Source organism: Rhipicephalus sanguineus, chromosome 4 (genome assembly GCF_013339695.2).
Source record: "Rhipicephalus sanguineus isolate Rsan-2018 chromosome 4, BIME_Rsan_1.4, whole genome shotgun sequence".
NCBI lineage: Eukaryota > Metazoa > Arthropoda > Arachnida > Ixodida > Ixodidae > Rhipicephalus > Rhipicephalus sanguineus.
In genome coordinates, this window is record NC_051179.1 from 67,645,589 (window position 1) to 67,655,387 (window position 9,799).

General features: G+C 42.6%; 1 long non-coding RNA gene across 1 annotated transcript; it reads left to right on the plus strand.

Annotated features, from left to right (window-relative positions):
• Positions 1-362: 362 nt before the first annotated feature.
• LOC119388802 (uncharacterized) lies at positions 363-8,699 on the plus strand. Its single transcript, XR_005182838.2, has 2 exons — positions 363-403; positions 8,522-8,699. It is a non-coding gene; the product is annotated as an uncharacterized LOC119388802 (long non-coding RNA).
• Positions 8,700-9,799: the final 1,100 nt, after the last annotated feature.

Here is a 9,799-nt window from a genome sequence, read left to right on the forward strand (position 1 = left end):
CATACAGTGATTCGCCCTTGCGGCGAAACTGTGACCTTTTTTTATTTATTTATTTGCATCTATCTCGAGTTCTCACTCACGGACAACACCGATTTTTCGCTCACAACCAACGACGCCTCCACTGACGCAGACACCGACACCTACACTGAAATTTTTGCGAAACGAGCTCTTTAACGCTATCGCGTTAATGCAATTCGTCTCTCGACTGTGACCATGTTCGAATATTATTTAAACTCACTACACTGCGAGTATTGCGGCATGTTGGACGCTCTTGATTAAAAAACGTTGCTACTTTATTTATGCTTACCATCGTTACAAGCCCGACCTTATCATAATCTCCTCCGATTGTAGGACTATAAGCTTGCCGAATGGTGGAGAACCTAATAACCGATGCGGCCAAACTGTAAGTGAAATATTTATCATGAAATATGCGATTCGCTACTGCGCCTTGGTCAATATTCTTGCGTCTAGTTGTGCCACTCGAATCACAACTTCTTATATTGTTTCACAGCATCTGTTAAAGAATTATGTATTCTCATTCTTTATTTGCTAACAAATGCCTACACTAAAAGGCGCCGTTGTAACACAGTCACCAGATGGCCGCTGTGTGAGACAGCTATGTAACAATCGTTTTTCAATATCTAAATGGGTTCGCAATAGTAACTATTTCTCATTTCTCAAAGTCATGCATATTATGATTATACGGGGCCTATCGCCAAATTAAAGAAGAGGCCACGAGGACAGACAAACATAGATAGATAGATAGATAGATAGATAGATAGATAGATAGATAGATAGATAGATAGATAGATAGATAGATAGATAGATAGATAGATAGATAGATAGATAGATAGATAGATAGATAGATAGATAGATAGATAGATAGATAGATAGATAGATAGATAGATAGATAGATAGATAGATAGATAGATAGATAGATAGATAGATAGATAGATAGATAGATAGATAGATAGATAGATAGATAGATAGATAGATAGATAGATTACCTGGGTTAGATTCCAGCTCGGACCCACGATCTTTATTACTTCAATCCATCGCGATTTTTCGCTCACAACCAACGATGCTAACACCGAAATTTATACGAAAAGAGCGCTTTAACACTATCAAGTTAGGGATTACCGTTGTTGAACGCGGTTAAACAAAGTTTGTCGAGCGACAGCTTGTTAGCCTCATGGCCCGACTGCCCCACTCCTCTTTAAAGCGGGGAGAGGGGGGCTTCATTGTGTTTACAAACCGCAATCGCACCACGACGGCGCTACTTTATCGCCTGTTTGCGTCGTAGTTTATATCCTGGCGGGAATTCCTGCAAATAACCATAGGCTACATCATAGTGCTTGTATTTTATATGCAACGAGCCAGTATACTTATTGTAAGCTCAGATAGCTGAGGCACGGGGTTTTTCATGAGGAATGGCTTGCTAGGTAGTAAATGATTAGGTGGCTGGCTTCAAAGTATGCGGACCGTAGTGGAGCAGAGCATCTTTGCGAAATGCATTCTAGTCTGTACTGTTGTCACAAAAAAAGAGCGCTTCTGCATAGTCTGCGCCGTCGGTGGGTATACATTTCATGCAGCTCGTGCGATAGGTTGCATATTGAGAGAACAGTATGAATTAGGTGTTAAAATAGAAATGATAAAACGTGTCTAACGGGCACAACGTATTCTAAGGAGTCTTAGGTCCTGCTTAGTGTAATATACTTCTCATTTCTCTTTTGTTACGCTAGTGAGATATGAGTAACCGGAAAAGGCAAAGGGAGCTGCGCGATTTCGTACCGCTTCTAGCGCTTTCAAAGAGTTATATTGACGTGGGTGCGAAGTGGAACATGCGTATTCCAACTTTTATACCGAACGCATGTGAGATGGTCTATTAATTTTGCGTAGGGGAGCGAGAGGCAAGTGTCTTCTAAAGTATACCAGGCTGATCTCAGCTTCTTTAATCATATTTTTTAATGAGAGGACCAGGAACAATCACTTAGAACTGTGATACTTTTGTGTATCGACAGAGGAAATCTCAGTGTTGCAAATGACATACTTCGGTGCCCGCCAATTCCTTCTGCGGGTGAGAGAAACTATAGGCGGATACAACCTAAAAAGTTCGGTTAGGCCCCGTCCAGATGTCGGAAGCGCGACACCGATCACCTGCGCGACTAAAGAAATAATTCATCTCGTCCACTGGGCAATGATCTCCGATAGGCGGGGTCACCGGACGTCTGGCTCACGCGTCACTAAGAAGTGTGCGCCCATCGGTGCAGGCTTGAGTGCATCCGCCTTTGACAAGGAAATGCCGCGGATTTCTTAAGTTCATCCAACTACAGTAATGTTTTAGCAGCGCTCAATAACATTACGATTGGCTGCGCCAAGCAGTCATCTCATGCAGGTCCCATTAAAGTAATCCTTAATCATTTACAGACGGCGCGATAAATCATTATTGTGAACAGACAAACAAAAATGAGACCTTGGCGGGGAGATCAATAAACTAAATTTAGACAGAGAAAAAGTCCCAGGGCAGTGCCATGACGTACATCAAACAGAATGTTTTTTTTCTGTCATAGGAATGGTTGTCAGCAAAAAGGGCTCTAGTTTGCATAAACAGCACAAAACTTGTTAAGCCGAAAGCCTTAAACGGTTATGAGAGAGGTCTCTTGGCGAAAATCATGTGCGTGGTAGAAAGAGCTGCATGGTCACTCACGCGCCTTATGTATTGAGACACACTAGCTGCGCCTTCACTTCTTCTTAACAATATTAGAGATAGCAAAAAAAATTTTTAAATTGCCTTTCCGTGACTTAGTGTGAACTCGCATGGCTACCCACGCTGCGTGGCTTCAGGCGAGAAGCTGAGCGTTCAATTTATCTTTGGGTTGTTCGCGTGACTGCAGCAATTTAAAAAGTGGCTTTCGTTTGATATCATATCGTGGTTTTGGGACGTTAAACCCCAGATATTATTATTATTATATTGTGCACGATAACATAGCCACATCGGAAGTTTTGCCTTCGAGTCGTCTTAGAGGAATGCATAGTAGACCCCATAAGTTTTTTTTTCTTTTTTAATCTTACATTAGCGCGAATATCTCTTTATTGAACCATACTATGCACATGCTTCTTTGGTGGTAAAGAAAACAATGAAAGCCAATTCGAAGCCTCTGCAATCTGAGTATACAGCGGAGCTGGCAAGCAAGCGCCATCACTTGGCGAACACAAATTGCCATTTTATGATGATGATGATGATGATGATGATGATGTGCCTCTACACATGGCTGATACCCCTCACTGGGGGATTGGCCAAGAATAGTTGATATGAAGTTTTAAAGTTATAACTAATGAAAAAACACAAAACACAAGCAAACATATAAAAGAACAAGTGCAATATTTATTTGTACATTCATCCCAGACTTCTCGTCCTAACTAGAAATTAGAATAATGAAATTAGAGTGTTACCGAACGATTATTCTTTTTCATTGTTTTTTTATTGATTCATTGCTGGGTGATTCCACGTAAGATCGAACAATCGATGGCTGGTCGACCTCTCAAATTTATTTCAAAATTTTATATATTATTGCCTGATGAGTGGAAAGAAGAGATCCGCAATTTGTTCTGCCGCCAAAAATTTTTTCGAAGCACAGGAAATCAATAATGACGAAGAGGTGGAGTGGAGCGCTCATCCGCTCTGCTGTTTTGGCCAACTTTCGTTGTGAATTGCACAAAATATATTAAAGTTAGGTAGCTGAAATTTCTTTAACTAAATATACGCATGTTTTCGCTCCTGCTCAGGTATTTTTAGTTTTGATGTGTAGTGTAGATGTTTTTATAAAAAACCTCGAAATTGGCCCAGGAAACGTTATTTTCTTAACTTTGAAGGTCTTTATCTCGAAAAATCCTTGTAGCAGAGCGACAAAAATTGCGCATTACGTTCTTCGCATGCTTATCTACAACACTGCCGAATCGTATATTTATATAGCTTTTCAGTAAAAAGATATGATCGGGCTAAGTTAAAGAAAACACTGGACAATGAAAACTTCTGACGACAATAAAAAAAAAACCAGTTTTGATATTTCTTAAACTTCGTCCACTTATTCTCCTCCACATCAGCTTTCATAATCATTGAAAAGATGTTGCATAATGTCGTTGCACTAACAGTTACGACCACTCCAATGAGACCCTTAAGCAAGGATTGGCAATTCCGACTTCTTGCCCAGCAAGTGTATAAAATGCGGGCAGGATTGAATTGCTTTTTATTAAAAGGCCAGCAGGTACCGAAAAAGGTGCCGCCGGCACTGAAGACGTTAATTTTGAAATTATTTCGTCACTGCAACAGCCACGAGCGCGGGGCTCCCGAGCAGGCGCGCGTTGTAAGAGACGGCGCAGTGAGAGCTCGTTTTCGCGTCCTCAGACCGATTGAGTTCGAAACAGCAACACCTCTGGGGTGACTTGAACGCACGTACACCGGTAGTCGCAGTGATCTGGTTAATGACGTCGATTTCTTTTTCAGGGGGCATAAGAATGTCATCGTTAAACTGTGCGTTCCGTGAAGATCTTTCATTGCAGTGGTAGCAAAACACGCGTAGCAGAAGTAGTCCGTCTCACTGGCAGTCAATGCTCTTTCTGGCGTTAAACGTTTCTTCAAAGCGTATATTCCTAGGTCGGTAACTCTGCGAAATTTCGGCTTCTTTGCAATAATTAAAAGGAGTACTGACACAATTTTGAGACATCGCAAAAGGGACATTTTTTGCTTCGTTGGTGTGCTGTGTCAACGCTGTCCACACACTGGAGTCGGAGAACACGTATAAAATATTTTAATTTGACTTTGAAGTTTTCGTTGCTGAGCATCTGCAAGCCAGCTCCACTGCAAGGACATTATCCCGACGAGTCAAGACAGTTCCCCCGAGTATGCGAGTTCTGCGTCCTGCATGCAGCCTAAACCACAGAAATCACTGTCAGGGTCACAGGACGACAATTCACTCATGTTTGTTTATGTGCACCACGAGCAGATGACGAATTTGCTGCTAGTACGTCGCGAGTTTCTGTATCTCCGTGAGGTCACACTGCTATGAAACGACACTGAGAAGCCAACCCCTCGATATCTAAACCGAAAGTGTCTTTTTAAGGTGGCGCTAATTAAAATATATACGATGCATTCGCAGGCACCACAATAGTCGTTTTAGGTTTCTCGACACCAGTATTTTTATTTAGAGCAACAATCCGAAATTTTTAAAAATTCGTGTCAGTACTCCTTTAAGTTTCTTGTGCTTCGAAAGGTAGTCTCCACAATACACTCATTCCGAGCTATACTTTCTCGCCATGAGACGCACAGGAGTAGAGTAAGAGCAAAGCACAAGAACTATCCGCGCCGAATGAAGTGTGAACAGCGCTCTGAACGCGCGGCTAGTTCAGGCCGTCTGCTGCCGACATCTAAGATAGGCAAGCGCATCCGATTACCGATAGTTTTGCTTTTCTTTCCTTTGACATTCCATTTGAATTCAATCCTGCCTGCATTTTATACACTTGCTGGGCAAGAAGTCGGAATTGCCAATCCTTGCTTAAGGGTCTCATTGGAGTGGTCGTAACTGTTAGTGCAACGACATTATGCAACATCTTTTCAATGATTATGAAAGCTGATGTGGAGGAGAATAAGTGGACGAAGTTTAAGAAATATCAAAACTGGTTTTTTTAATTGTCGTCAGAAGTTTTCAGTGTCCGGTGTTTTCTTTAATTTAGCCCGATCATATCTCTTTACTGAAAAGTTATATAAATATAAGATTCGGCAGTGTGGTAGAAAAGCATGCGAAGAAAGTAATGCGTAACTTTTGTCGCTCTGCTACAAGGATTTTTTGAGATAAAGACCTTCAAAGTAAAGAAAATAACGTTTCCTGGGCCAATTTGGAGGTTTTTTGTAAAAACATCTACACTACACATCAAAACTAAAAATACCTGAGCAGAAGCAAAAGCATGCATATATTTAGTTAAAGAAATTTCAGCTACCTAACTTTAATATATTTTGTGCAATTCATAATGAAAGTTGGCCAAAACAGCAGAGCGGATGAGCGCTCCACTCCACCTCTTCGTCATTACTGATTTCCTGTGCTTCGAAAAAATTTTTGGCGGCAAAACAAATTGCGGATCTCTTGTTTCCACTCATCAGGCAATAATATATAAAATATTGAAATAAATTTGAGAGGTCGGCCAGCCATCGATTGTTCGATCTTACGTGGAATCACCCTGCTACTATCGGAATACGTTTGTAATTAGGAATTTAAAAACGCATTCGTTTTGTTTTATGAAGGAAAGCACTAACAGCATCAATAACATTTTACCCTCTTTACCTCCTTCTTCTTCTTTCTTCTATCTTTCATATTTCTTTCTGTTTTAACACGAAACTGTTTTATGCCGAGATCCACCAAGACTTCACTGACGTATTTCCGTCATGGATGTGACGTTGTAAAATGTACACTAACCGATGACAAGAAAAAAACTGAACAAAAAAATCCGTCGCCGGGAATCAAACCCTTGACCTCTCGCTCCGCAGAGCGTGGCGCTAAAAGACTCGGCCACAGAGCGCACGTTTTTCAATATACTAACGGCGAGCTACATTTATACACCATTCACCGTTGGCGGTACTCAGAACTCGGTGGCACTTCAGCTTGTTCTCGGTATCACTAGCGAGATTGCTCGAAGGGCGCGAAAGGTGCGCATTAAAGGTCGTTGCCCCGCTCATTGCGATGCGCGCGCGTCTCCTCCCTGTACCATCTGTACTTTGCCCTACAGGGCGTTCTCGCTCGTGTGCGCGCGCTTATCTCGTGATGGAGGCAGTTTGTCCGTCTTGTGCTTTCACCGCATAGCTTGCGTTGATGTTACAGAGCGCAGGAAGGTCACTTCGATCGCTACAGCGGCCACGTTTGGGAAAGGAGCGTGCTGCTCAAACATAAAGAAGTAACAACTGTGATAGCTGCTAGTTCGCGGCTTTCCTGTGTATACTTGTGCTTTCGTTTCGTGCCCCCTCCTTTGTGTTTCAGCAGCGCGCTTTAAGTGTCGAGCTGTAACAATTATTAGTTCACGCTCGTCCCGTGTGTTTGTTCTTTTGGTACGCCCTTTATGCTTGAGGAGCGCGCTGCAAGTATTGAGCTGCTTACCGTTCCTCGGTTGACGTTCCGAGTGTTGCTATCGCATTCATTGCTTCGCTCTTGCGGTCAAACTGCGACTTTTTTATTTGTTTCCTGATGTCATCTTTTCGCGTGGTTCACGATTTGCTGTGTCTAGGTATATGTGACAACTTCAGCTACTACAACGGTTTAATCATGATCATGGGCGTTAGTCGTCGGGATGGAGATTTCCCACTATAAACCTCAAATTGGGCCCATCAACTTCAAACGGTGCTCTAACAGCCAAACACCAATATACATTATACAAGCTCTCATATATCAATGCGCAATAAACGCTCAACTACTTCTGTGGAGGCACGTTTCGCTTTCGTGTTATACCGACTCATATGGCGGAGGGATCAGCCATGTTCTTTTCTACGTCTTTTCTTTTTTTTCATCTTCGTTTTTTTTTCCTTTTCTCTTTGCATATTGCCCTCTCTCTCTCCTCTTCTTCCTTCTAACTCTCCTATTACTCCCCCTCACACTCACTACTCTTTCGCACCCGTTGCTATGTTATACTGTACGTTGTTATGCTACAGTTCACCCTCTCTTATCCTTTCCCTCCTCTTCACCCTAACATCAATCTTCGACACTCTCACTTCCCTCTTCCACACCCTTGCTAAACTGTACTATACAAGGCTACGCCATACAAGGCTATGCGAACCTCGCTTCGGTTCTCGGTGCGTGCCTCAACCGTGCCGCAAGGAAACGAGTGTATGTGCGCGTAGCAATGTTTAATTTGGGAATCAGCGAACGGCCCACAATGCGTCCGTAAGGCAACATGCGAACCTACGCAGCTACTCCATTTTGTGATGCTTTAGCTGATGATGATGATCCAATATGTCTGAGCCGTTTCGAATGAGGGGGCCTTTCAACAACCGCTCGCTGAGCATTTCACATGTTTTGACATCTGGCACGACTTTATGTTTCTGGCACGCAATATTACATTCATTAAGGAGACCCCTCCCACTAGATGGCATTCATATCGCGTTTTCTTTTTTTTTTGCCGAAGCAGTTTCAAGCATTAGCGTGCTCTGTGGCAGAGCATCTCCTTGCCACGCAGAAGTTCTGGGTTCGATTCTCGCTCAAACCAATGATTTTAATTATTTATTGTATTTGCATCTTTGTCCATTTTCAATTCACAGACAACGCTGATTTTTCGCTGATCACCAACGTCGCCGACAGCGACACATGACAAAGACGCCGACACCGGAATTTCTCCGAAATGAACTCTTTAACTCTGTCGCGTTAAAATAACCTTCTTGGTAATTAATATGGTGCTCTGCAATGCGCTCCTCAGCACTTGTACATTCAAGCGAGGAGTCGTATGCACAACCAAATAAATGTTCTGTATTATGTATGTTTTTCAGTGTATCGCAAATAGGTTAAATTGTCCAGATGGCTGTACCTGCGTGATCAGAAACCACAATTCAACCGGCGTCTGTGTCGACAACAGCTTTCCAGATTGGAATGAGAGCGATTCTAGACCACCGGAGTTTTAACACATTCACCAGTACTGTAATAAGCACCCACAATAAATGGTTTGCAACTGAATGCTTCTCATTATTAACATTCTGTATCTGGTCCTCTTACATCCATGTGGTACACGTCTTGACATCATGTTTTAGAATCGCTAAAACGCCTAGCTTCGAGATGAAAATAACTATGCGCCGTGTTGCTCCTGCATCCTTCATTGTATACGTTGTTCGTGTGCAAACATTTTTTTGAATATATGGAGTCATGTCGCTGATAGCCTAGGTACGGCATACCCCGCATAAACTTAAAAATCTACTCTGAAGCAACGAAGCCTAGACAATAGGGACATTTAGCTTGTAGGTATACTTCTTTACGTTGCCGTGTTACCGGATACCGGATGGACTCTGCTCATGCGCGAACCTTTACGGAACGTAAACTACTCGCCTGTTAGGCTTTACGTTTACGGCACTATCTCAAAAATCCCCCTTCGTTCGTGGCTACTCGCGATATCCGCCTTGCGGAGGCTCCAGCCGCCGAGTCAAAATAAGCCGAAGTGCGAGCGCCACTTACCATTACCTTGTTTCAGCCGGTTTACCGAGGCTAGAGCAACCTAGAAAACCGAAGCCGTAAACGTGAGAGACCTAACGCCTCTGACAGGCTAGATAGGGTGACGCCATCAAGCGGGGCCAGGTTGAACCAGGCAAGCACAAAATTGTTATTGCAGAAACATCGGGCATTCTACTTTCAATGTAAATACCTTGCAACGCCAGAATTACGAATGATTTGCCTTTTTGATTCTTTTTTTCCCTCTAAAACACTAGGCGAAAACAAACGTGTCCATGACTGTGGTTGCACGAAGCGTCACAAGATGTCGACACCAACGTCCGGTAACCCAGTATTGCTACACCCATTTGCGTATACCGGGATACTGCAAATGCTAAAAACCTTTTTTATGATTTTGCCGCAACGGTAATTCAATATTGTCTAAATTAAATGTAGTTTAACTGCAGTTATCACCATTTAGTGGTTTGCACAAACGTAAACGTTTACGTACGTACGTAAAGGTTTACGTTTAGGTAGCTAAAAACTGTACTAAGACTCGAGTTCCGGTAACACGGTCAACGTAATCCGGTAACACGGTAACGTAAAGAAGTATACGTTCAAGCTAAAAC